The sequence below is a fragment of the Emydura macquarii genome, unplaced genomic scaffold (assembly GCF_026122565.2).
Source record: "Emydura macquarii macquarii isolate MOO-44397 ecotype Brisbane River unplaced genomic scaffold, CSIRO-AGI_Emac_v2 contig_767, whole genome shotgun sequence".
NCBI lineage: Eukaryota > Metazoa > Chordata > Testudines > Chelidae > Emydura > Emydura macquarii.
The window spans coordinates 1,608,210-1,633,567 of record NW_027130904.1 but is presented as its reverse complement, the minus strand read 5'-3'; the positions used below and the strand labels follow the sequence as shown (position 1 = coordinate 1,633,567).

Genomic DNA, 25,358 nt, shown 5'->3' with positions numbered 1-25,358 from the left:
CTCCACTTTGGATTGTAACCTCCATTTTGGATTCAGATATTAATTTTGTGTTAGCTGCTGAACACATCTAACCTTGAGAATGCACATTATTGTAATGCATTACAGACAAGTGCCCAGCCCTGGAAAGGTGCTTGTAACCTACTTAAATGATTATGACTGAGAAACCATCTCACAGCAATCTAGGGCTATCAGCTTCGATTGCTCGCAAAAGCTGTAACACCACCATGGAACAGCCCTCTCCTGGACAGTTCAGATATTAAAGGTCCATTACCCCTCTATTCAACAGTTTGCTATTCTAATTGGAGTTACCAAACTGTTCAGTTTAAACACAACACTGAATTAGTTTAGATAAAAAGCTTATTTAACTAAAAGAGACTGGTTTTAAGCGAGTGCAAATATAACGTATTAAAGTCAGAAATGATTACGAGAAAAATAAAAATAAAATGCTTTCTAGCAGCTAAAACTAAACAAGCTAGACTTGGTTCAAGGTAAATCATTACCACATGTTCCCAGCAACTGTGCTGACCAAAGTCTCAGGTCAGGATTTCCCCCCAAAGTCAAAGGGCTGGTTCCTTTGTCTTCTTAGGTGAAAGAGAGAGAGAAGCTGGAGTGTTTTGCTCATCACTTTTATAGTACAGTCACCCTTTTGAAATGCATTTTCCAGAGGGTTATCCCTAGATAAAGTTCATTCCAGCTGTGAGGAAGGAGACATGGAGTCTTGTAGTAAATGAGGTTTCATATCGTTGTTTGCTTAAATGTAGATTGATCTGTTCCTGCCCCTCTATGTTGCCGAAGAATGGCCACTTGACAGGTGATTGCCAATCAATTTTGATAATACCTGGCTAGAGACGTAGTGACAGAACCCCTCACTGGTCTGGATTGCACCCCAGAATGTGACACACACAAATAACATACCATCATTAACTAAGGAAGTATACAGACAGAACATCCTTTACTGTCAATACCTGAGATATATGTAATTTATACAACTATGTATTCTTACAACAGCATTAAAAATAGTGAAATAAGTGTCTGTACAACAAAATACTGAACAGTATTAGGAAGTAATAAATGGTCTTCTTTTTAACCATGAACAACAAAAATATCACTTTGAACTTGAAATCAAACACTTGTGCTTACTTACAAAGAAAAAAAATTACACTAGCTATTTTTTGTCTCTAGTACAAGAGAAATATTTATAATGTCCAGTATAAGAAAATAATTTTCATCTCTATAAATCACTGAAGACTCTTAAATGAAAGTTTTCAAACAACATTTCTATTTTTTCCCTATTATATATAGATTTGATGCAACTCCCATGACTGCATTATAAAAAAAAGTTTGGACTAAACTGATTTAAAGAGGAGAAGATGACAATGATACAGTGTAGAAAACTAATGACAGTGATTAATGGTGGCAATGATTTATCTGTATAATAGTGATATACACAAGTTGCCCAAGTACCTTTTTAACTTTTTCAAATGAAAGGGTTATAACCAATTTTTTTTCTTATTTCAAATCAGATTAAGAATTGATGCATTTTTCATAAAAAGACTGAATAAAGTTATTAACATCTTTCAAGATGAAGGCCTAATTCATAATATGAACCACTTACACATGATTCATGTATCAATTTATTTAGATAATGCAGTTTGGGTCCCATTGTGTTAGGTTCCATATAACAACATACAAGTCACTCTTTCTGCCCCAAACAGCTTACAGTCATTAAAACCACAATGTAATAGTCATAATATTACAGTCATTGATAGCAAAATAGGACTATCCTTCTTCAGCACAATGGCCATGTTAAATTATTTACTCCAATACCCATTATCGTAGCAGCAGGAAGGAGGCGAAACAGAATAAATAATCTAGTTTCAGTGCTCAGCCTTTGCAGTGAAGGTGGAGGGTGGGGGGTAGAGGAAAGGGAACTGGGAAGGGTAGAGGGAGATGTGGTACTATCCCACAGCCCTGAGAGGAACAGGATGTAAATAAACTGGTTACATTCAGCAAAGACCTCACTATAATACTTATGAGCTTATGAGGCAGAAATTGAAATCTCAGCTCCCCACACTCCCCCTCTTAGGTCAATGGAAGTTTTCCTTGTGAGGATGCATTCCACCAACCCAAGGAGGGCAGTGTGGACATCAGCCATCACTGTAATTACAGTGGTGGCTGTAAGTCAACCTATATTAGGTTGTCAAGTGTAGACAAGGCCTTAGTTGTAGGTACTCCCCAGGTTAAATACAACACTATGGGCTGTTAAATGTTGTGGCTCTGTGGGACTGAATTACACCAGAGTGCACCAGGACAGTCACAAAAATCATACTTTCCATCTTGGATTCATTCTTTCTGACAAAGAAAATACTTAACATTTTTTTAAAGCTTCATTTCATACTGAAATTTCATTTTTCACCAACAGGAGAGCTCAGGAGATTGGTAACAGGAGTTCTAGGGAAGTAGTTATTGAAACTGTTCCTGGGGCCATGTGTTCATCACATTGCAATGGGCTATTATGCAGGGATAGCCTAGGGGCGAGAATGGCAAATCAGGAACAATTCACAGGACTTTGATTAGGAAGATAAAGGTGAAAAGACCCAAGCCTAAGTCCATTCTGACAGAGTCCCACAAACTAGTCTGGTTCTCCACCTCAGAAACCCAGCCCAAACTCTCCAATGCCCCCTGCTATACAATCCTCCTGCACAAAATCCCTCAGGACATCTCTCAGCATTATACAGCCTATCTGTAATTATCAGAAGGTCTGCAGCCTCTGCATCATCCCATTACCTCTCCTAACATACTGGCTTAAATTCAGCACCATGAAGAAGGCTAGCAGACTATTTATATCCTAAATAATAGCAGGGGTGGGGGAATGCACAGGGATGAGCATCAGCCATTGTGAGGAACCCTCTTAGTTCAGAACTTCCTCGCTGTCTCTTATTTCTACCATGTTGTTTTCTTCTGCCTGGCTGTATCGTATTGCATTGAGGTCTGATAATCCCAGCACCAAAACAGTGTTGACAAACTGGAGGGTATTTAGAGAAGAGCAACAGAAATTTGTAAAGGTCTGGAGAAGATAGAATGACAAGGAAAGATCTGGTATATGCAAAACCTAGCCAGTCAATGACCGAGGGGTATATAATTATTCTCGATGAGTACAAAGCTCAAGGAGGGAAAGGATTTCAGTGGGGTGAAATAATAAGACAGAAAACAGCAAAGGGAAATATAGGATGAACACAAGAAACTTTCCCTATTAGACTGTGAAAGAGCCTTACACAAGAATTATCTTAGGATAGTGGTTCCTAAACTTTTTACAAAGACAACCCACATTTTGTCTTTTCTTGTGACCCATTCAGGGTACAAAATGGAACGATGAGAATAATGCTGGCTTATGATTTTGGACTTTTTTCCCCACCCCAAATTTGAACCTTGGGTGGGTCACAAAAAAAGACCAAATGAAATTGGGTGGGTCACCTTAGTGAAAATTTAGGAACCATTGTCTTGGGGACACTTAATTCCTGACTAGAAATATCCTACGGGAACAATCCATTTGGGATCGAGTAGGGAGATCTAATCAATCAGTCTCCACCATTCGTGTATCCGTTATCCTGGATCTTAGTCCTCTGTGAGGCAAGGATGTCACAAGTTGGGAGGGAAGTGGGCATCACACAAAATCTGGCTGAAGATTAGCAGTTACAGAACCTCCTTCTTTTGACAGGTAAATACTGGCTGCATCCATTACAGGAGTTTATTTACTCTCTCTCTCTCCTGATAGTGGCAGGGCAGAGAACACCTGCCAAGTCCCAAACCAATGGGCTGCACTATGAGCACTTGGGACGCTGGGACTAAATGATGCCCCTATGTTGTAAGGTAACTGAAAACTATTTTACTTAAACCAAGATGTAAACCTGGGCTCATTAAAGTTTCTTCAGGCAGAAACCAGGATCAGTTTGCTATGTCCAGCTGGAATTTTACACTATTCACCTGTCTCTCCAATCAGACTGCACTTGGCAGCTGCCCAGCCAACAGATAGAGCATGCAGCTCTGGAGCCAACAGCTCTAAGAGCAGCAGCAGCACTTAGAGGTATTATCATCACACTCCATCAGCTGCAACACTGCACTATACAGTTGCTGCTGAGCCAGGGAATGTCTGTGTCAGCATTCCAGCCCCCGCCAAAAAGAATCATAACAATGCAAATTCATTGCTTAACATTAGCAGTGAGATCTCTCCTAGCTTAAGTCAATGCCCCAGCTTATTGCTTCCTGCACATAGCGCACTCTATCAATGGGGGTGACTTAGCATGGGGTGCGCTCCCTTCTGGATCAGTGTGCCAAAGTGTTGCTAGGGGGGCACTAGGTTGCATAGAGTGCTGTAAATGACCCAGTGGTTGCTCTTTCCCAGAATCAGCCTTTCAGAATGGCCACCACTCATATCTAACAAGCAGCCATCTTTGTTAAGAGCAGTCTGTGGCCTCAGTCCCACTGAGAAGAAAGGGAGATGATGGCCATTTTGGAAGAGGGCAGTTCTATATGGAATTGTTTGATTTAGAATATTTTCATCTGCCTCTGATGAACAAGAAATTATTTATGAAGAATAATGAAAAAAATGTCTCCTAAAAATATCTTCAAATGCAGCTATGCACAAAATTCAGGGAGTTTTAGCTATCAGGGAATCATGAAGCCTGTGTGTTATTTTGTGAAGATCATTTGGGATAAAGAAAAAAAGTTTGTCATTGGATGTTAAATTTTTAAAGATGCATTTTTAAATTAACTTTGATTAACTAACCAATTTATTAATGTTGGGATGGACATGCTGTATTTTTGCTATGTAGAAAGAGGCTGAATCCTACTTTAAGTGCAAAACTCAGTACTGAGAGTGGTATTGCCATAATTACATAGAAAACAATGTTAAAAGAATGTTAATTGTCAAGTCAAGCACACAAAACTTAGGAAATGCCAGAATGAAAGATGCCCAAGCAACTATAATTCAGTTCCTTTTTATGTATGCACTAAGACAGTCTTTAATCACATAATTTTTTCCTACAGGACCCTTTTCATTCAGTGCACAGGATCCCTTCAGTCTACCCTCTCCTGTGTTTTGCTCCTAATATGCCCCACCACATCTGACCCTCCTATTCTGTCCCCTCTGCTCCAAAATCCCCATCTGCCCCTGGGCTCCCCTTTCATCCTTTCCTTCCCAACTTAACACTGTGCTCCTCTGCTCCTACTCCCCACCCAAGACTTTCCCTATCCCCATCCCTGTCCCCCTGCCTCTCTCCACTCTGCTCCCTAACTCTGCATTCAAGCCAGACTGGTTCCTCCTGTTCCATGCTACCTTGGCACCTGCAAAGGAATCACTGAGAGCACAGGAGAACATAACTGAACATAACATAATTGAAGCCTATCTGAAGCATATTTGGTGCAGATAGAATCTTCTAAACAGGGATGCCAAAACTCATTTAGTGGAAAGAAGCAATTTAAAAAAAAAAATTATGGTCCTTAGGCTGGAGTATATATTGAGAATAGTCCTCCCCTCAATCCATAGCAGATCTCCTATTTTTGTCAATGGAAGGTTTGCATAAAGATCAAGATAAAATAAGTCCTTTATGTAGTAATAAAACCTTTAGTTATTTATTTGTCTGCCAGCCTGCCTCTAACTAATGTCTACCAAGTATATGCTGATGGTGATTTTCAGAGGCTTAGAACTCAACCAAATCTTGGTGGAAAGCAAAAGCTCTAACCCCAGAGCAACCCATTCCTGTCAAATTTCAAGTGTCTGTACCAGAGCACTGAAACAGTAGTACTTTTTAATAAAATGGTACTAAGAATTTTTTAAACATTGGAACAACATTTATCCTTAACTAATGTTCTTAAAAACAGCTGAACCATTTTTGCTGAATTAAAAAGAAAAAAGAAAAAAAATCAGCCTGAGGCAGAGACATGGCATATAAAATTCCAGCATAAATAGTTAAAGTTTGGTAAAGTGATAAACAACTGAAAACTGAGTCTTGACAATGCAATGTTGCCACCTCCAAAGGTCAAGAATCGTGAGTTAGACCCTAAGCAATCATGAGAATTTTTTTTTTTTTTTTAAGAGTTCATGTAGTGATTTTGGTCTGCCTTTTGATTTTTGAACTTCCCCTTCTCACCCCCAGGGCGTGGGTGTCAATGGAAAGTATTAGGCAACCACAAATAGCATCAACTTCTACATTTAATATATACATAGATACACATCAAAACATATAGCTGGTACTGCCTATGTTTTTCGAAAAAACACAAGAAAGATAAGAAAACAAGTCTAAATATATAGCATTGTGAAAGATGCAAAGAGCCAAAAGGAAGAGGTCTCTCGGGCTCAGGAGCACTGACTGAAAACAGAAGAAACAACTGAAATAGGGTAAAAATAATCTAAAATGAGTTTCAGCATGAGCCAGAGCTGTGCTAGTTAGAATTATTGCTCAGTTCCTATGGAGAGCTCCTTTATTGACCCAAATCAGAAAGGAACTGGCTGGAATGTTCTGGACTCCAAAGTACTTGAGATTAAAGCACACTCATAGTGTAAAGACTTTGAGGCAGACTACATGCACGTCAGAGGGTCCAAAATTTTGTGAGGTAGGGATCTGGCCACGCGACTCACATTGGAGGTCTGGGCCCCACAGTGGGAAACCTGCACCAATCGTATCTTTAAAGAAACCAATTTTATTTTAAATAAAAGTATAAAATTCTGCAGAAATTGTTCGCTTAGACACCCTCACACAAAGTAACTGTAATTTAGTAGGGGAAGTAGAAGTGGGTGGCAACCTAGGGAACAGTGACCATGAGATGGTAGAGTTCAGGATCCTGACAAAGGAAGAAAGGAAAACAGCAGGATACGGATCATGGATTTCAGAAAAGCAAACTCTGACTGCCTCAGGGAGCTGATGGGCAGGATCCCCTGGGAGGCTAAGATGACGCGGAAAGAAATCCAAGAGAGCTGGCTGTATTTTAAAGAAACCTTATTGACGGAGCAGGAACAAACCATCCTGATGTGCAGAAAGAATAGCAAATATGGTAGGCACCCAGCTTGGCTTAACAAAGAAGACTTTGGTGAGCTTAAACACAAAAAAGAAGCTTACAAGAAGTGGAAACTTGGTCAGATGACCAGGGAGGATTATAAAAATACTGCCCAAACATGCAGGAATGAAATCAGGAAGGCCAAAGCGCAATTGGAGTTGCAGCTAGCAAGGGATGTGAAGGGGAACAAGAAGGGTTTCTACAGATATGTTACCAACAAGAGGAAGATTAGGGTAAGTGTGGGCCCCTTACAGAATGGGAAAGAAAACATAGTGACAGAGGATGTAGAGAAAGCTGAGGTACTCAATGCCTTTTTTGCTTCTGTCTTCACAGACAAGGTCAGCTCCCAGACTACTGCACTGGGCAGCACAGAACGGAGAGGAGGTGAACATCCCTGAGTGTATCCTTCAAGATACAGAGTGACCTAGATAAATTGGAGGATTGGGCCAAAAGAAATCAGATGAGGTTCAACAAGGACAAGTGCAGAATCCTGCACTTAGGATGGAAGAATCCCATGCACAGCTACAGACTGGGGACCGACGGGCTAGGCAGCAGTTCTGAAGAAAAGGACCTGGGGGTTACAGTGGATAAAAAGCTGGATATGAGTCAGCAGTGTGCCCTGGTTGCCAAGAAGGCTAAAAGCATATTGGGCTGCATTAGTCGGAGCCTTGCCAGCAGGTTGAGGGAAGTGATTATTCCCCTGTATTTGGCATTGGTGAGGCTGCATTTGGAATATTGTGTCCAGTTTTGGGCCCCACACTACAAAAAGGATGTGGACAAAATGGAGAAAGTCCAGCAGAGGGCAACAAAAATGATTAGGGGCTGGAGCACAGGACTTATGAGGAGATACTGAGGGAACTAGGCTTGTTTAGTCTGCAAAAGAGAAGAATGAGGGATTTGATAGCAGCCTTTAACTACCTGAAAGGGGGTTCCAGGGAGGATGGAGCTAGGATGTTCTCAAAGGTAGTAGATGACAGAACAAGGAGCAATGATCTCAAATTGCAGTGGGAGAGGTCTAGGTTGGATATTAGAAAAAAGTTTTTCCACTAGGAGGGTGGTGAAGCACTGGAATGGGTTACCTAGGGAAGTGGTGGAATCTCCATCTTTAGAGGTTTTTAAGATGCGGCTTGACAAAGCCCTGGCTGGGATGATTCAGCTGAGGTTAGTCCTGCTTTGAGCAGGGGTTGGACTAGATGACCTCCGGAGGTCCCTTCCAACTCTAATCTTCAATGATTCTATGATCTATGATTCTATTTTTCAAACTATTGTTTGACGTATGTTGAATATCTTTAAAGGACAGCTTCCTCCTCCATTCCACATAAAACATCTATTGCCTTTGTTCTTTATAGTGTTTGTCTCTGCACATACTTTAAATGTTTTATTTTGTATTGCAAATACATTTTCACAGGGATTGAATAATTTAGGAGATTAGTAATAGGATAGATATTTAATATGCTGTGAAATTCTATATGGTGAAAAGGCTCAAATCTGGGCATATTATATGGTATCTAATCTATTCTAATGGAGATTCTAGAAAAATTCTTATTTTCTATATTTCTAATGATAGTTATATGACATTAGCTTGCTCAAGTGAAATTTATACACTATGAAGTCTTCCTGATCCCCCTAAACAATTGTATTGTCGCATATATCAAATGCTATCATTTTAGGCTCTTCCACCTTCAGTTTTGTTTTGCTGTTTTAAGCTATAAGCACCAACTCTCAAGGAAATGGAATTTATTTTTACAGCTTCTAAACAGGGATGCCAAAACTCTTTTAGTGGAAAGAAGCAATTTTTAAAAAAATAATTATGGTCCTTAGGCTGGAGTATATATTCAGAATAGTCCTCCCCTCAATCCATAGCAGATCTCCTATTTTTGTCAATGGAAGGTTTGCATAAAGATCAAGGATAAAATAAGTCCTTTATGTAGTAATAAAACCTTTAGTTATTTATTCAATAGTATTTTGGCACATTCAGTATTGCACAGATAGAAATTATGTTCCCCCTTAGTACCACCACTATTTCTGCCTTTAATTTCCCATGCTTCCTTCCCCACACTCCTTTCCCCTCCCTCTTATCTGGTCTCTGTATCTCCTCTGTTCTTCTGTCTGTATTTCCTTCCCTATAGTAACTCCTAAATCTCATCTCTACCCACCCATAATGTCTCAATGTCTTCAAATCAAGACTGGATGCTCAACTTAATCACATGCTTTAGTCAAACACAAGGTATTGAGATAAATACAAGGCTAACTGGGTGAAATTTAATGGCCTGTGATATACGGGAGATTAGATTAGATAATCTTGTCTGGCCTTAAACTCTATCAATCTTTAGGCTTTGCTCCTGCACCCTACCTGCTAAAATGGTCACAACGAAGTAGTGATGTTTATATTGAAATGTTATCATTGGGTTTTTATAGCTGACACCCCAATGAAATAAAGAGGGGCGGGGGAATTTACTCTTCTGAATCATTGTTTCAGGATGTCCAAAAACTCAGGAAGACATCACTACAGCAGTTACATTTGAAAAGTTTTGTCACAAAACTAAGGGCTAAAAAACTCTTTTTAAATGAGAGCTTAGCTTCTGCACAATCTGAATACTTAAAGTGAACCAGCTCTGCCCCATGGACCATATGCTTGACACCCAGCATCCAGTATTCCAGATATAAGCATACCACTCATTTATATAATGGCATAATATTTACTATGTTATTCTCTCTCAGTCCTAATGCATACTAACATTTTGTTTGTTTTTTTGACACAGCTGCACATTGAACAGAAGTCTTCCTTGAAGTATTCACAATGATGTCCGGATCTGTCCCTGTATCATAGTATCACCTAGAGGTCCCAATCAGGGCATTATTGTACTAGGTATTATACAGATTTGTCTTTAAAAGGCAGTCTCTAAAACAATGACTTTACAATAGAAGAATAAGAAAAACACAACAGTAGGATACAACAAAAGGGCAGTGATACACATTGTATCAGAGAGACGAATATTATTAGTGTAACAGGCAGTAGCTGCAGTATATGAGATATTGAGCCATTGTTGAGTGGTTTGAAGGCATCACAACAGAAAAGGTTTTTAAGGAAAAATCTGGAGAATGTACTAGTTTTGTAGATTTTTACAGGCAGATTTACTGATTTATAAGGGGCAGTTTGGGAAAAAGTGCAAAAGTGTTTGATGGAAAATTGGATAGCTGGCCTGGAAAGGCTAATATAATTGCTAGAGAGGAGGCCGCAGTCAGCAGCTTTCACCATATGAGTGATAATAGGTAGTGCGGTTCTCACTCAAATAAACCTTAAAAGCGAAGACAAGTTGCTTATGCTTGATGTGATGAACGGAAAGCTAGTGGAGGGATAGTTAGTGGAAGGACGCAAAAAGGGGGTGGTATGGCTGAAGGAGAGTCAGGAAGATCACCTTTCAAACTGCATTTTGAATGGATTTAAATAGGAAAGATGCTATTTTTCAAGATCAAAAAGGAGGAAGTTGCAATAGTCAAGATGGAAAAAAAATCAGGGTTTGAACCAAAGGTTTTAGCTGTACAGACAAAGAGGAAAAGCAAAATCTTTGAGACATATAGGTAGATGTTGCAAGATTTAGACTCTGTCTGGATGGGTGGATCTACAGGCAGCGGAGGCAAGATGAATAAATTTAGAACTCAGTAAGATATATGAAGTAGTTTAGAGTACTCCTTCCCGTATCCATTACTTTGCAGGTGTTAACCATGAATTTCATCTGCCATTATGTTGTTCATTCATCTAATTCAGTTAGATCACACTGAAGTTCCACCCAGTCTTTTCTGTTTTTGACTAAATAATTTTGTTTCATCTGCAAATTTTGCCATTTAGCTTCTGAGCCCTTCTTCTAGATGATTCATAAATACATTAAACTTCATTAGTCAAGGTACAGAACCTTGCAACGAACCATTATTAGCCTTCTGCCATGATGAAAAATGAAGATTTAATTCCTACTCTATCTTTTTAATCTCTTAGCCAGTTTCTTTTCCATGACAATACTTTACTTCTCGCACTCAGGCTCTCTTGCAAAGCACAAACTAAAGTGGTTTCACTGCCTGAGGAGCTTTGCATACACAGACATGGTTTGATTTGTTGCTTAACAGAAATGGTTCTGTTAAGGTTCTATGGAAATGTCAAAAAGCTGTCAAGGACAAGATGGGAAGTTCTCTGTCCCCTCTGCCTGCAAAGGTAAGTGTTTGTAACATGGTTTATTGTAACAGATTTAATTCATGCCTGACATGGCAGTGACACTGCTGCTGCACATGGGGTCATGGAATAATTTAGCAGTCTAAGCAGCATAGTGAGTGTGGAATGTGGGGGTGGGTGAGAGTCATGCCAAGAACGCAGTGGAATCCAGCCAGGAGACTGGAGGTTCCATGTGGCCAGTGAAGACTAGAACCTGTCCACTTCCTTCTTCGTCACGCTTCTTGTAGCTCTCCAAGTTGGCCAGGATCCAGCCTGTTTACAGCAGAAATGTCTATCTGTAAGAGATTTCACACAAGCAGATATTTGCTTCAGAGTGGTTTGATCCAATTTCATGGTCTTCGGCAACATAAGCCAATGAGCCCATCAATCTTTCTATTTTAATAACTTTGACACGCACACCCCTTCTTTGGGGGGGGGGATAGGAAGAGGTCTGTGCGTTTCCATTCTGTGAAAATGCTGATTCGTCTTTTTGAAGAGTGACACTTTTTGTCTCTTTTGCCTGTGGAGGATCTGTAGGGTCTTTTTATTACAAGAGGGCATTATTAGATAAAATAAACAAAGTGCCAACAACCTTAGGAAATTTATGCTCAGCCATTTTAACCAGACTTCCAAGTGAGCTCTCCCCAGACAACTTGCCGGGATGACCTCTCCCACTCAGAATGTATTCTATGGATCTTAATCTTTACAGAAAAGGATTCACTCAATGGCATCAAAGTAGAGTTCTGCTTTCTTGCCAATTCCAGATTTCAAACAGTAATACCTAAATAGGTTTTAAGGAATAAATGTATTATGGTATAGCGTCTATCCAGTCAACCATAGACTCCAGAGCCTAATGGCACTGCAAACAGCATACTACATTTTTTCATTAAAAAACTTTGCAATAATAACAATCATCTAGAAACACTATTCTGTGAGCTGGACTAGTTTGCAGAGTTAATGAATGGGACACTAGGAGGGAGCGCACAGAGGCAGGTGCAACAGAGGAAGCCTCTTGATTCATATGAGAAAGAAAAGCAAACGGCTAGTTATCTTAGGTGTCTGTACACAAATGCAAGAAGCCTGGGAAACAAGCAGGAGGAATTGGAAGTCATGGCACAGTCATGGAACTATGATGTGACTGGAATAACCCGAGACTTGGTGGGGTAACTCACACAACTGGAGCACTGTCAAGGATGGGTATAAACTGTTCAGGAAGGACAGGAAGGGGAGAAAAGGTGGAGGAGTTGCACTGTATGTAAGGGAGCAATATGATTGCTCAGAGGTCCAGTATGAAACTGGAGAAAAGTCTGTTGAGAGTGTCTGGGTTAAGTTTAGAGGCGAGAGCAACAAGGGTGATGTCGTGGTGCATGTCGGTTATAGACCACCAGACCAGGAGAACAAGGTAGATGAGGCTTTCTTCAGAAGACTAGTGAAAGTTTCCAGATCACAGGACTTGTTTCTCATGGGGGACGTCAATCACCCTGACATCTGCCTGGAGAGCAATACAGCAGAGCAGAGACAATCCAGGAAGTTTTTGGAGAGTGTCGTGGACAACTTCCTGGTGCAAGTGCTGGAGGAACCTACTGGGGCTGTGTTCCTCTTGACCTGCTGCTCACAAACAGGGAAGAACTAGTGGGGAAAGTAGAAGTGGTTGGTAACCTGGGCAACAGTGACCATGAGATGGTAAGAGTTCAGAATCCTGACAAAGGAAGAAAGGAGAACGGCAGACTTCCTGGACTTCAGAAAAGCAGACTTTGACTCCTACAGGGAGCTGATGGGCAGAATCCCCTGGAAGGCTAATATGAGGGGGGAAAGGAGTCCAAGAGAGCTGGCTATATTTTAAAGAAACCTTATTGAGGGTGCAGGAACAAACCATCCCAATGTGCAGAAAGAATAGCAAATATGGTAGGTGAGCAGCTTGGCTTAACAAAGATGTCTGCAGTAAGCTTAAACACAAAACGGAAGCTTACAAGAAGTGGAAGATTATAAAAATACTGCTCGAGCATACAGGAGTGAAATCAGGAAGGCCAAAGCACAACTGGAGTTGCAGCTAGCAAGGGATGTGAAGGGGAACAAGAAGTGTTTCTACAGATACGTAAGCAACAAGAAGGTGGTCAGGGAAAGTGTGTGCCTCCCCCATTCTGTAAAGGGCCATCTAGTCAGAGATGATGTGGAAAATCTGAAGTACTCAATATTTTTTTTGCCTGTCTTCACAGACAAGTTCAGCTCCTCCCAGACTACTGCACTGGGAAGCACAGAATGGGGAGGAGGTGAACATCCCTCAATGCTGAAAGAACAGGTTCAGGACTATTTAGAAAGGCTGGACATGCACAAATCCATGGGGCCGGTGAGGGTGCTGAGGGAGTTGGCTTATGTGATTGCAGAGACATTGGCCATTATCTTTGAAACCTCATGGCGATTGGAGGAAGTCCCGGATGATTGGAAAAAAGGCAAATATAGTGCCCATCTTCAAAAAAAGGAAGGAGGAGGACCTGGGAAATTACAGACAGATCAGTCTCACCTCAGTCCCCGTAAAAATCATGGAACATATCCTCAAGGAATCCATTTTGAGGCACTTGCAAAAGAGGAAGGTGATCAGGAACAGTCAGCATGGATTCACCAAGGGCAAATCATGCCTGACCAACCTGATTGCTTTCTATGATGAGATGACTGGCTCTGTAGATGTGGCGAAAGGGGTAGACATGATGACTTTAGCAAAGTTTTTGATACGGTCTCCCACAGCATTCTTATCAGCAAGTTTAAGAAATATGGGTTGAATGAATGGACAATAAGATGGATAGAAAGCTGGCTAGATCATCAATGGTAATGATGAATGGTTCAATGTCTAGTTGGCACCTGTAACAAGTGGAGTGCCCCAGGGGTCGGTGCTGAGGCCAGTTCTATTCAACATCTTAATTAATGAACCGGAGGATAGAGTGGATTGCACCCTCAGCAAGTTTGCAGATGACACTAAGCTAGGGGGAGTGGTAGGTACGCTACAGGGTAGGGATAGGATACAGAGTGACCTGGACAAATAGGATGACTGAGCCAAAAGAAATCTGATGAGGTTCAACAAGGACAAGTGCAGAGTCCTGCACTTAAGATGGAAGAATCCCAAGCACTGCTACAAACTGGGGACCAACTGACTATGCAGCAGTTCTGCAGAAAAGGACCTGGGGGTTACAGTGGACAAGGAACTGGATATGAGTCAGCACTGTGCCCTTATTGCCAAGAAGGCTAATGGCATATTGGGCTGCATTAGTAGGAGCATTGCCAGTAGATTGAGGGAAGTGATTATTCCCCTCTATTCGGCACTGGTGAGGCCACATTTGGAGTATTGTGTCCAGTTTTGGGCCCCCCAGTACAGAAAGGATGGCAACAAAATGATTAGGAGGCTGGAGCACATGACTTATGAAGAGAGATTGAGGGAACAAGGCTTGTTTAGTCTGCAAAAGAGAAGAATGAGGGGGGATTTGATAGTAGTCTTTAAGGAGGTTCCAGGGAGGATGGAGCTAGGCTGTTCTCAATGGTAGTAGATGACAGAACAAGGAGCAATGGTCTCAAGTTTCTGTGGGAGAGGTCTATGTTGGATATTAGGAAAATGTTTTTCACTAGGAGGGTGGTGAAACACTGGAATGGGTTACTTAGAGAGGTGGTGGAATCTCCATCCTTAGAGGTTTTTAAGGTGCAGTTTGACAAAGCCCTGGCTGGGATGATTTAGTTGGGGTTGGACTAGATGACCTCCTGAGGTCCCTTCCAACCCATATCTTCTATGAGTCTATGAATATCCAAGTGAATAAAGCTTTGTCAACTCCTGGTAAACAATAAGAACACAATTCTGTTCAAATATCTCAAATTCCTTCTGGAAAGAATGAAAAGTTGCCACCTGGGAAGGAGTAACAAGCAGTAGGTAGTTAAAATAGTGGTAAATGTAAATTGAGCACTGAAACACTATAGTGAGGGGAGCTCAACAAATGCCTGATATAGGTAAATTGAACAAACTCAATCCTCTGATTTTTAATGTAACCACTACATCACTTTAATGAATATGTTTATGATCACGACAAGGCTGCCTGTTTTATCACAATTCATGTGTGAGGGTCACATTTTTTTTTATCAAAGAAACGTTTAATCTGATGGTCATGTTTGTTACTTTAGGTATACATAAGAACTTCAGGCAAAGCAGGATTTTCATTATGAAGTGGCAGACTGGACAAATGTAGAAAACTGGTGTACTTCCAAAGTAGGGTAGCTTGGTTCCTGGATCTCTGTGTGCTAGTAACTCAGGAAGAGGCACGTTGTCCCTGGGAGGAAAGTTGGGGGGAGCAACGGCAGACTCAGCATCTGCCTGACCAGTGCTTCTCAACCAGAGGTGCACATACCCCTGAGGATACATAGATGTCTTCCAGGAGGTACATCAACTCATCTAGATATTTGCCTAGTTTTACAGTGGGCTACATTAAAAGCACTAGTGAAGTCAGTACAACCAAAATTTCATATAGACAATGACTTGTTTATACTGCTCTATATACTATACACTGAAATGTAAGGATAATATTTATATTCCAATGATTTATTTTATAATTATATGGTAAAATGATAAAGTAAGCAATTTTTCTGTAAAATTGTGCTGTGACATTTTTGTATTTCTATGTCTGATTTTGTAAGCAAGTAGTTTTTAAGTGAGGTGAAACTTGGGGGTATGCAGACAAATCAGACTCCTGAAAGGGGTATAGCAATCTTGAAAAGGTGAGAGCCACCGTGCTAGGCAACCGAGAGATTATTTTGAGCAATAGGGATCCCAGTCCGCTGGGCATTAGAGGAGGTAACTGGGTGGGCAGGGGCACTATATTAGTCTAAATTCATCAGCTCCCATACAAAGTAAAGAGAATATGTTGTCAAAAGGCTGATGAAATTTGGTGCCTGGTTTATAAATAATGGATTATAAGAGATGTTATTACAAAGAAAATCCATGGAATTGAGGTCCTCATACAAGATTTGCTATATTCACCAGCATCAAAGCTTTCATCTAAAAAAGGAAAAGAGTTTAGGTCCTTCTGTTTGAGAGGATAACCTTCATAACACATCTTTTCAGATGTGGATGATCATGCAGTTTGTTGCATTTCTTGACATTCTACAGGAAAGTATTGGAACATGTTCAAAGTATCAGACACTTTAAAACAGCAAAATAGGACAAGCAAGGTTCAATTCCGATTTTCACTTGGATGAGCACACCAAGGAAAACCTAACACAACAAATAAGTGACTGGTGCTAACTCAGAAGACTCAAATAAAAAAAAATATTTCCAAACTGCCACTTCTAACACTCTGTCTAGGTGAAATGGGTGCACTGATTGCATTATTTAAAAGTTACTAAATAACACTCAACATTCACAAGTCAGCATCTAGCCCAAGTAGTCAGTGTGGGTGGATGGCAGATGTGCGTGAGGGAAGGAAACCTTTCTACAAGATGCAGAAGCTACTCCAGCCCAATGACTGGCATAGCCTCCGCAGAGCTTTGTGCACTCTTTCTGGCTGTGGGGAGTAGGGACAGAAGACAAGAGGATTTGCACAGCCGTGGATCCTCTGGCCCAGCCCTTTTAACTGTTGTATAATTCCACCCAGAGCTTCTTATCACATAGGATGTGAGCAACCCCCACCATACAAACCCACCCCCCCACTGGCACAATAGAGTGCCAAAGGAGAGAGGCACCTCCTTTTTCATTTCTCATGTACATCACATAGGCAATGCCATTTTATTCAGGTTTTCCTTGTGGGACCAAAAACAGAGAGCGAATGAATCTATTTTATGTACTTTTCACTTCAGCTATTATAAATATTAGCAATTTATTATTAAAAAGTTATAAGGCTATAAAAATTGATCATCAAAAAAGTATTAACTTATTTAAAGAGCGAATAGCTTCTGTCATGGTCCCTGGGTAAGCTGCCCCTTCTACGACTTTTCCAGTCCCTTTCAAATGATAGGATCAGGCCTCCACATCTCTTTGAAGTGAGACTGTATGATCCAATCACTCTGACTGGGTCTTGGGGTTACACCCACCCCTCTGTAGTTGCCAGCAATGATGCTTATCATTTACCTTTTCCAAAGGCTCCCAACTTGCAGATTTGAGTCAGCTTTAGCTGGCATGCTGCCTTTATTATCCTGGGGACTGGAATACAGGCAGGGTTGCCAACCGTCTGTAAATTTATAGTCAATAAAAAAATGTGCAGTTTTAATACTGTCCATAAATAAATGAAAATGTCCGTGAAATTGGGTAGAAATAAAACATATTGTATTTTGACATTGATTTCTTACTTTATCAACTTCCTGTTTTCTATTGCACACACTCAAAAAACCTGATTGATCAATGCATTGCAGGTAAGAGGGTACGTCTGCTGGCCAGCCCTGCATCGGACTGATGCAGCAGGATCAATTGAGCTGACCATGGAGACCTGCCCAATCGATCCAGGAAATGCTCTCTGGTTGATGCAGTACCCCTGAAAAGAGTAATGCTACGTCGACTGGAGGGCATTTCCTGTTGATGCAGCAGCGTTGGCTGTGGAAATGCTGCAGTTAGGGATGCAACCTGAATAGCCAAGACAGTAGAGCGAGGGTGGTAGCTAGATGTGCAGGTAGACGGAGATACTCCCGCAAGGGCAGCTGCTTGTCCACGAAGGGGCATCCTTAAATTGCAAAATCCCCAGACTAAACTGGTCAGTTCCTTCCCATGGCCTTGACCAGGCACCTAGTGAAAGCAGCAGGAGGAAACTCCCACTCTTTGGGGCAGACGGGATTGCAGCAGGTAGCTCAATCCGGGTAGTCAGGGCAGCCCTGGAAAAGGCACACAGTTAACCCTCCCTTATAGAGCCCACTAAGCAGTCACCTCACCTTTTTGTTCCTTCCTCTCCCTCCATATACCTAGCACCCACACATACTGTGATTTGCCACCCACCCCCATAACCATATGCCCTATAGGTGATGGCTTCTAGTGCTAATCCATATACAAAAAAGCAGGAAGAGACCTGTTAGGTGTGGGGCACATGAGATGACAGGAGGCTGGGATCTGCCCCCACTAGTCATCTAACAATTCAATGTAAAGTGAATACACAATTTTGTGACATTATTGTATTGTTCATGATATTTTTAGTGATGTCAGTAAAAAGTTTACCACGTCAGTAAAAAAAAAAAAAAAAAAAAAAAAAAAAAAAAAATCAACTTCAGATCTTCATGTCAGTAAAAACTAAAATGCAAGGTTGGCAACCCACTATACTCAAGACATACCACTTTGTTTTTTTCACTACTTGTCAGCCTATAAGCCCTCACATATTGAAATTCTGCTTTGGGCCCACGGGTGTCAAAGTGCAAATGCATTTCAAGGGAAGTGAAATCTCAAAGGGATGATGAGTCCGTGAACATGACTGAATATCTTGATATTCATAACTTGTTCATAATTTGAACAAAATTATGTTCCAAAGAATACATCGGAAGAAGTTGATCTAATTCATACAAATAAAATAATAATAAATTGTTATATTAGAGTCATTTTTCTTGATACAAAAACTACCCAAGCAGCTAGACTTTTAAAATTCAGTAATAAAAGCAGATAATGAATCTTAAGACACTGAACACATCATCCTTAACATATCCTTACTCAGTTTTCCCAGTAATATTAATAACCATATGTAAACTGTCTATAGCTACAATATTAGAATAGTATACTTTCCAGGATATACATTGAGAAAGAGCCTCCTCTCCCTAAACCTCCGCAGTCCAATGAAAATATGAAACTATCTGACTTTCCTAATCCACACAACACATGGAGACCAATAAGTTTCCTAGTGGACTGCATTGCTGAAAACATGCTGGACCTTGCTCTTTCAATAACACAATAATCAACCCACATGGCATTAGAAAAGAGAAAGTGTGTGTTAGGACCTACTCCTTGCTAATGGAAAATTATATTTATCATATGAGAAGTATTCTAAAGCAAGATTTAATTCTCAATTCCTTTGGTTTATCCTTAATAATTCTCAAGAAATTAGTGTGTCAATGAACACAGATCTGGCTTTTTGCATCATGCTGTTGAATGCAAAGTCAGTGGCCAGGAAAGCTAATACAGCCGGGATTTAACCAAGAATGAGGTCTCAGAGTATAGCTACACGGCAAACATACACACAAAAAAAACCCAACCCACGGCAGCGATTCTCAAAGCCTGGGTCAACTGACTTGGGCTCGTGGGTCTAAAAATAGTTGTGTAGACATTTGGGCTTATGCTAGAGCCCAGACTTTGAAAACCAGCAAAGAGGGAGGGTCTTGGAGTCCTCACTCCAGCCCAAGCATCTACACTGCTACTTTTAGCCCTGCAGTGAGAGCCTGAGTCTACTGATCCAGGTTCTGAGACTTGCTAATACAGAGTTTTCTTTGCTATATAGATGCACCCAGACTTAACATACATACCCAAGACCTGGTCAGAAACATTGAAGGACTGCTGCTGCAGTGTTCTCCAGATGGATATACGGTTCCACAGGACATGAGGGAGCATGAGGAGAGGATGCAGTTGGACTTTTTTCAATCTTACCTCAGATACAGGAAATTTCCCAATTGAGAGCTACATAAGACTGCATGTGCATGCCTGTGAGAGTGTCTTGGGATGGGTACAGGACAGGTTGGATGCAGAAGTATAGGTCAACATGCTCAAACACAATGATGTTCCTGTTTTATTGTTATGTAACAGATACATGGCAATTATGTTTAACTTCTTTGAAAATAATATAATTCTTTGGGCCCCAAAATACAGAGATTAGTTTCCTCTTCTTTCAAAAGAACTTTTCAGTTAATGAATAGACATCTAAACAACAAGGCTTTGGGAATCATATAATGTGTTTTGCTAATTTATTCTCACAAGATGCATAAAATGTATTATTAAAATTCCATTAAATTCTGAAAATGATACCAATTAAACATATACTAAATTACGTGTACAATACATGTATTAGAGCTATGACTTCTCAAAGAAGAAAACGTAAGCTAAAATTAATTTTAAAATCAAATTTTATATTTTCCTAAACCATCTCAAAGGGATAGTGGATTAGTGTTAGGTATTTACATGTAGGAGGATACAATTCAGAGCAGAGGTTCCCAAACTGTGGGGCATGTCCCCGGAGGAACAGTCCAAGGGGTGTGGTGGGGTCTGGGCCAGCCCCCTCTGCGGGGCAGGGAGGAAGTGCCACCCAACCCCGCTCTGCTCCCATCTCTGTTTCAGCCTCTGCTCCTGGCCCACGCCCAGGCCCCATTGCATAGCCCCAGGTGCCCTGGCCCCAGCTCCGGCCCCATCCTTGGCCCCCAAATGCATCTCTGATCCTGGCTCCCAAATTTGGCTCCCGGGGGGGGGGGGGGGGGGGGGAATGATCCCAAAAGTTTGGGGAACACTGAGCTACAGTGATATCTGCTTTAGACTGTTGCTCCCCAGGCCAGATGGGAAATTCTTTAGAGAAAATTACAGAACACAATACAATTTTGTATCTTCTAGGCAAGCTAATCATAGAGAGAAGAGTCTTTAAAGCAAGTTCTGTTTGCTTGCATACGGCTTTATTATATTAATGGATGTAATATCCATTTTATTATATTAATGGATGTAATATCGTGTGACAAAGCTCTTCCTCTACTTTGGTGGGTCCAGTGCTTCCTTCTAGAGGTAAGTCAGGGAACTGATTTACCCCTTAGTGTTCTTCCACCCTCTAGTTGTGGAGGAGGGTAATACAGCCTCTCTAAGGTGGCCACTCCCTGCTGGGTCCCAGTTCTGTCTCTGGTTCTCACAGGCCCTTGCCTCTTTACAGGGGCTCTTGCCCCTCTAGTGAATGGCTGGTGGGGAGGGGGACAGTACCACCCTCGACTCCGGGCCCCAACCCAGAGACCCTACAAGTAGCAGCCTCGTGCTGTGGCTACAGGAAAGCTGCTAGCTTCCCTGGGTTACTTCCCCATGCCCCTTGACTTAATATCTGGACCGTGCTCGGATAGGGGCCCTTCCTGGCCTCCTTGCCAGGGGAGGCTCTTGACCTCTGACAGCCCTACTGGGGCATGGGTAGTGCTGAACCAAATGTCCATTTCTATCTTCGCCTTCTGGCAGGGTCTTTTCCCTCAGGCCTCCAGGGCTGGGGAAGGTCCTTTGCCCTTTTCGGGCAGAGTTTGTTCCTCACCCAGTCTTTATACCTGCAGGGTTCTCTTCTGCCAGCGTTCTGCTCCTTCTCCTAAACCCTCCTGGTTTTTGATAGAGTGTTGCCTGCTCACATACTCTCTGGTAGCTCGCTTCACTCTCACAACTCCAGCCACACCCTTTCTCTGATGGGGAGGCTTTTAACAAGTCCTGGAAGGGGCCTTGATTGGCTCCAGATGTATTAATTAACCTGGAGTAACCCCTGCTCAGCTACTGGGGAAAAGGGACTTGCTGAGCCTGGGGCTGATATATTGGCCTTCTAGCACTCTCTGGTAGCCATCTAGTCTGACCCTGTCATATATGTATTGATAATCCTGTGATTCAATTATTTATTTTTCCTCTTTGTGTGTCTTCATAAATTAAGTATATATACACAACTATACCAAGAAATGGGAAATTAAAAAGTGATATACTCGTTATATTAGAGAATACAGATACCTATGAAACATATTTGGTTCATACTTGCAAAATATACAATAAATTACTTTTGAATCAATAAACATTTTGCAGCTTTTAGTCTCCCCTATACAGTGATTACACTGATCTGGCTGCTTCCATGTCCTGTGAAGGCCAACCTGCTTGTCAAAACTTTTCCCCTCAGAATGTTAGTGACAAATGCTGAAACACAAATCTAGAATGTGGTACTTATGGCTATAAACACTCATACACTAGTTGAAATGTTCATCAAAGGTACAGCTGACTCCATTTAAAAAATGGACATTATCATTCAGAAGTTGGTCCAATGAAATGTATTACCTCATCCATCTTATCTCTCTAATATCCTGGGACCAAAATGGCTACAACAACACTGCATGCTACTATTCAGTAACATTTCCTTTACTGAGATATTTCATATACTTAGAAAACAAGGTTACTTACCAGTAACTGTTGTTCTTCGAGATGTGTTGCTCATATCCATTCCAATATAGGTGAGTGCACGCTGGCGTGCACGGTTCCTGGAACTTTTTTCCCCTTAGCAGACCCCATAGGGTCGGCTCTAGTGCCCCCTGGAGTACCGCGCACATGCTGCGGTATGAGGCACTGCTGACCCCACGGCCCCTAAGTCCCTTCTTTCTGCCAACTCCGACAGCAGGGACAGAGGGTGGGTGTGGAATGGATATGAGCAACACATCTCGAAGAACAACAGTTAGTGGTAAGTAACTTTGATTTCTACTTCGAGTGATTGCTCATATCCATTCCAATATAGGTGATTAAAAAGCAATACGCGGAGATGGGTAGGAGTTACCAGTGAGCTGCTCTGATCAGCACGGCTCTGCCGAAACCCACGTCCCCTCTTGCCTCCTGAACGATGGCGTAGTGGGACGTGAAGGTGTGCACCGACAACCTGGTGGTGGCTTTGCCGATGTTCTGCCATGGCACTCTCTCCAGGAAGGCCGCAGAGGAGGCCTGACCTCTGGTTGAGTGCGCTGTGATGACACCCAGAAGTGGCACATTCGCCTGCTCATAGCGGCACTTGATGCAGGATGTCCTCCATGCGGAGATGCGCTAGTGGAGACAGGTGATCCTTTCAACCTACCCGCCACTGCGACAAAGAACTGCATTGATTTCCAGAGCGGCTTTGCTCGACATAGAAGACCGGCTCGTCCCGCATCCAGCCAATGCCATCTCCCTTCCTCTTTCAAACCATGCAGTTTGGGAAACACGGGGAGAATTATGTTGGTTACAAAGACATTGGGAAACCGCCTTGGTAGGAAGGCCGGGTGCGGCCGCAACTGCACCGTATCTCATAGCTGTATAGGGGGCTCCGAGGTCAAGACCCTAATTTCGGAGACCCTCCCAGCTGAAGTAGTGACCAACAGGGAGGGTACCTTCCATGAAACATGAGCAGAGGACATGAAGCCATGGGTTCAAGAAGGGGGCCCCATGAGTCTCAAGAGGGCCAGGTTGAGATCCCAGGGAGGCACCGGGTCATGAACCTGCAGATACAGCCTCTCCACCCCCTTGAAGAACCTGACCGACATGGGATGGGAGAGCAGGGAGTTTCCCTCTAGTGGCTGATAGAAGGCCGAACGGCCACCAAGTGAACCCTGAACGAGGTCAGTGCCCTACCCTGGGGCCATAACTGGAGCAGGTAGTCCAGGATTGCCTACCGAGGAGAGAGGCTGGGTGGAATGCCCAGGGACTCGGCCACCTCTTAGGACGATACACAACCTGTATAAAAGGTTCCCTGCTACCCAGCAGGGGGTGCTGGACCCACACCGGGCAGGGTAACACTCCCTCCATTGGCCACGAGATGCAGGGAGTCCCAGTCCAGGTGCAACAGGCGACCATGGACCTGGGAGAGGAGGTCATGCTGTCTAGGGAGCTCCATGGGCGGAGTGATCATGAGGTCCAGCAGCATGCTGAACCAGCGCGGTCTCGGCCAGGCCAGAGTGATAAGTGTGACGCCCCCCTACTCCTCTTGGTTTCCGGTAGGACTTTGGGCAGAAGCAGAATGGGCAGGAGTGTGTACATGAGGGTCCCCACCCAGCTAGTGAGGAACACATCAGAGACTGACCCGGTCTCGTCCGGAGCGAGCAGAACCTTGGGCACTTCGTGTTCCAGGCCGACGTGAATAGGGCCTTTTGGGGAGCACCCCACTTTCGGAGGGTCGTAGCCCGCTCCTCCAGTTGCCGCAACCAGTCGCGGTGGAGTCGAAACGCCCTGCTGAGGCAGTTAGGCTCATCATTTCTCGCTCCCGGGAGATGAGAGGCAGTCACGTGGAAGTCGTGCCTCACGGCAAGACCCACAGATGGGCCACTTCCTTGCCAAAAGTCAAAGAGCGCGCCCCTTTCTGCCTGTGTCTATAAACCTAGCTGCGGTGTTGTTTGTCAGCACCTGCACCAACCTGCCTGTCAGGAGCCGGAGGAACATCCTGCACGCTTGATGAATAGCCCTTATCTCCTACACGTTGATGTGCTGGCGCTTGTCCTCCCGCAACCCGAGCCCCTGTGACTCAGGTTGGCTGAGGTGGGCCTTCCGTCCTACCGCCAAGGTGTCGGAGATAGGGTGACCGATAGAACCAGTTCCCTGAATGGGATGCCCTTCAACATTACCCTGGGCGATCTCCATCAGCCTCGGGGAGGCTAGGATGAGCGAGGGAACTGTGACCACCCAGTTAGTGGGTGTCTGCCTGGTACGTATACTGAGACCAACCATATGTGCGGGCCACTATGTGGCCTAACAGTTCTAGGCGGCGCCCGGCTGTTGTCATGAGGCATCAGTGCAGCTGGGAGATGATAGAGACCCTCGAGACGTGCTGAGGCAGAGAAGCTGTGTTCTGGAAAGCGTCCAGGGAGTCCCCAATGGATTCTATGCGTCGCATGGGGGTAGTGTGGGCTTTTGCTTGTTTAGTAGCACACCCAGGCTGTTGCATGTGGAGGGAGTGAGGGTCATGCCCTCCTGCAACTGGAACCTGGACCTGTCCTGATCAGCTAATCGTCCAAGTAAGGGAAGATTTGCACATACTTTTGCCTCCCATGGGCCGCCACTACTGTCATGCATATGGTGTACACCGTTAACCGACGACAGGCCAAAGGACAGGGCTGTAAATAGGTAGCAGGAGCCAGCCACTGTGAAGCGGAGGACGTTCCTGTGGCTGGGAGGAGGGACCCATGAAAGTATGCGCCCTTGAGGTCGAGGACTGCATACCAGTCTCCTGGATCCAGGGAAGAAAATATGGAGGCTAGGGAAACCATGCGAAACCTGAGTCGTTTGACACATTTGTTCAGATGACACAGGTGTATCATGGGTCTCAGACCCCCCATTGCCTCGGTGATCCCTAACCACCGCTCCTATGTTGAGGAGGATGTCCATCTCCTGCAAGGGGAGTTACTCGGGGAGGGAGGGGGGGAGGAACAGCATAGCTCCCCGACATTATTCCGAGGA

At 43.0% G+C, this 25,358-nt stretch overlaps 1 protein-coding gene across 1 annotated transcript in view; it reads right to left on the bottom strand.

The window, feature by feature from the left end:
* RFX3 (regulatory factor X3) overlaps positions 1 to 17,411 on the bottom strand; it is a 132,916-nt gene extending 115,505 nt beyond the window's left edge. Inside the window, exon 1 of the mRNA XM_067543060.1 lies at positions 17,355 to 17,411. The gene's annotated coding sequence lies outside the window, so the exon portion shown is untranslated. The remainder of the gene's footprint in view (positions 1 to 17,354) is intronic.
* Positions 17,412 to 25,358: the final 7,947 nt, after the last annotated feature.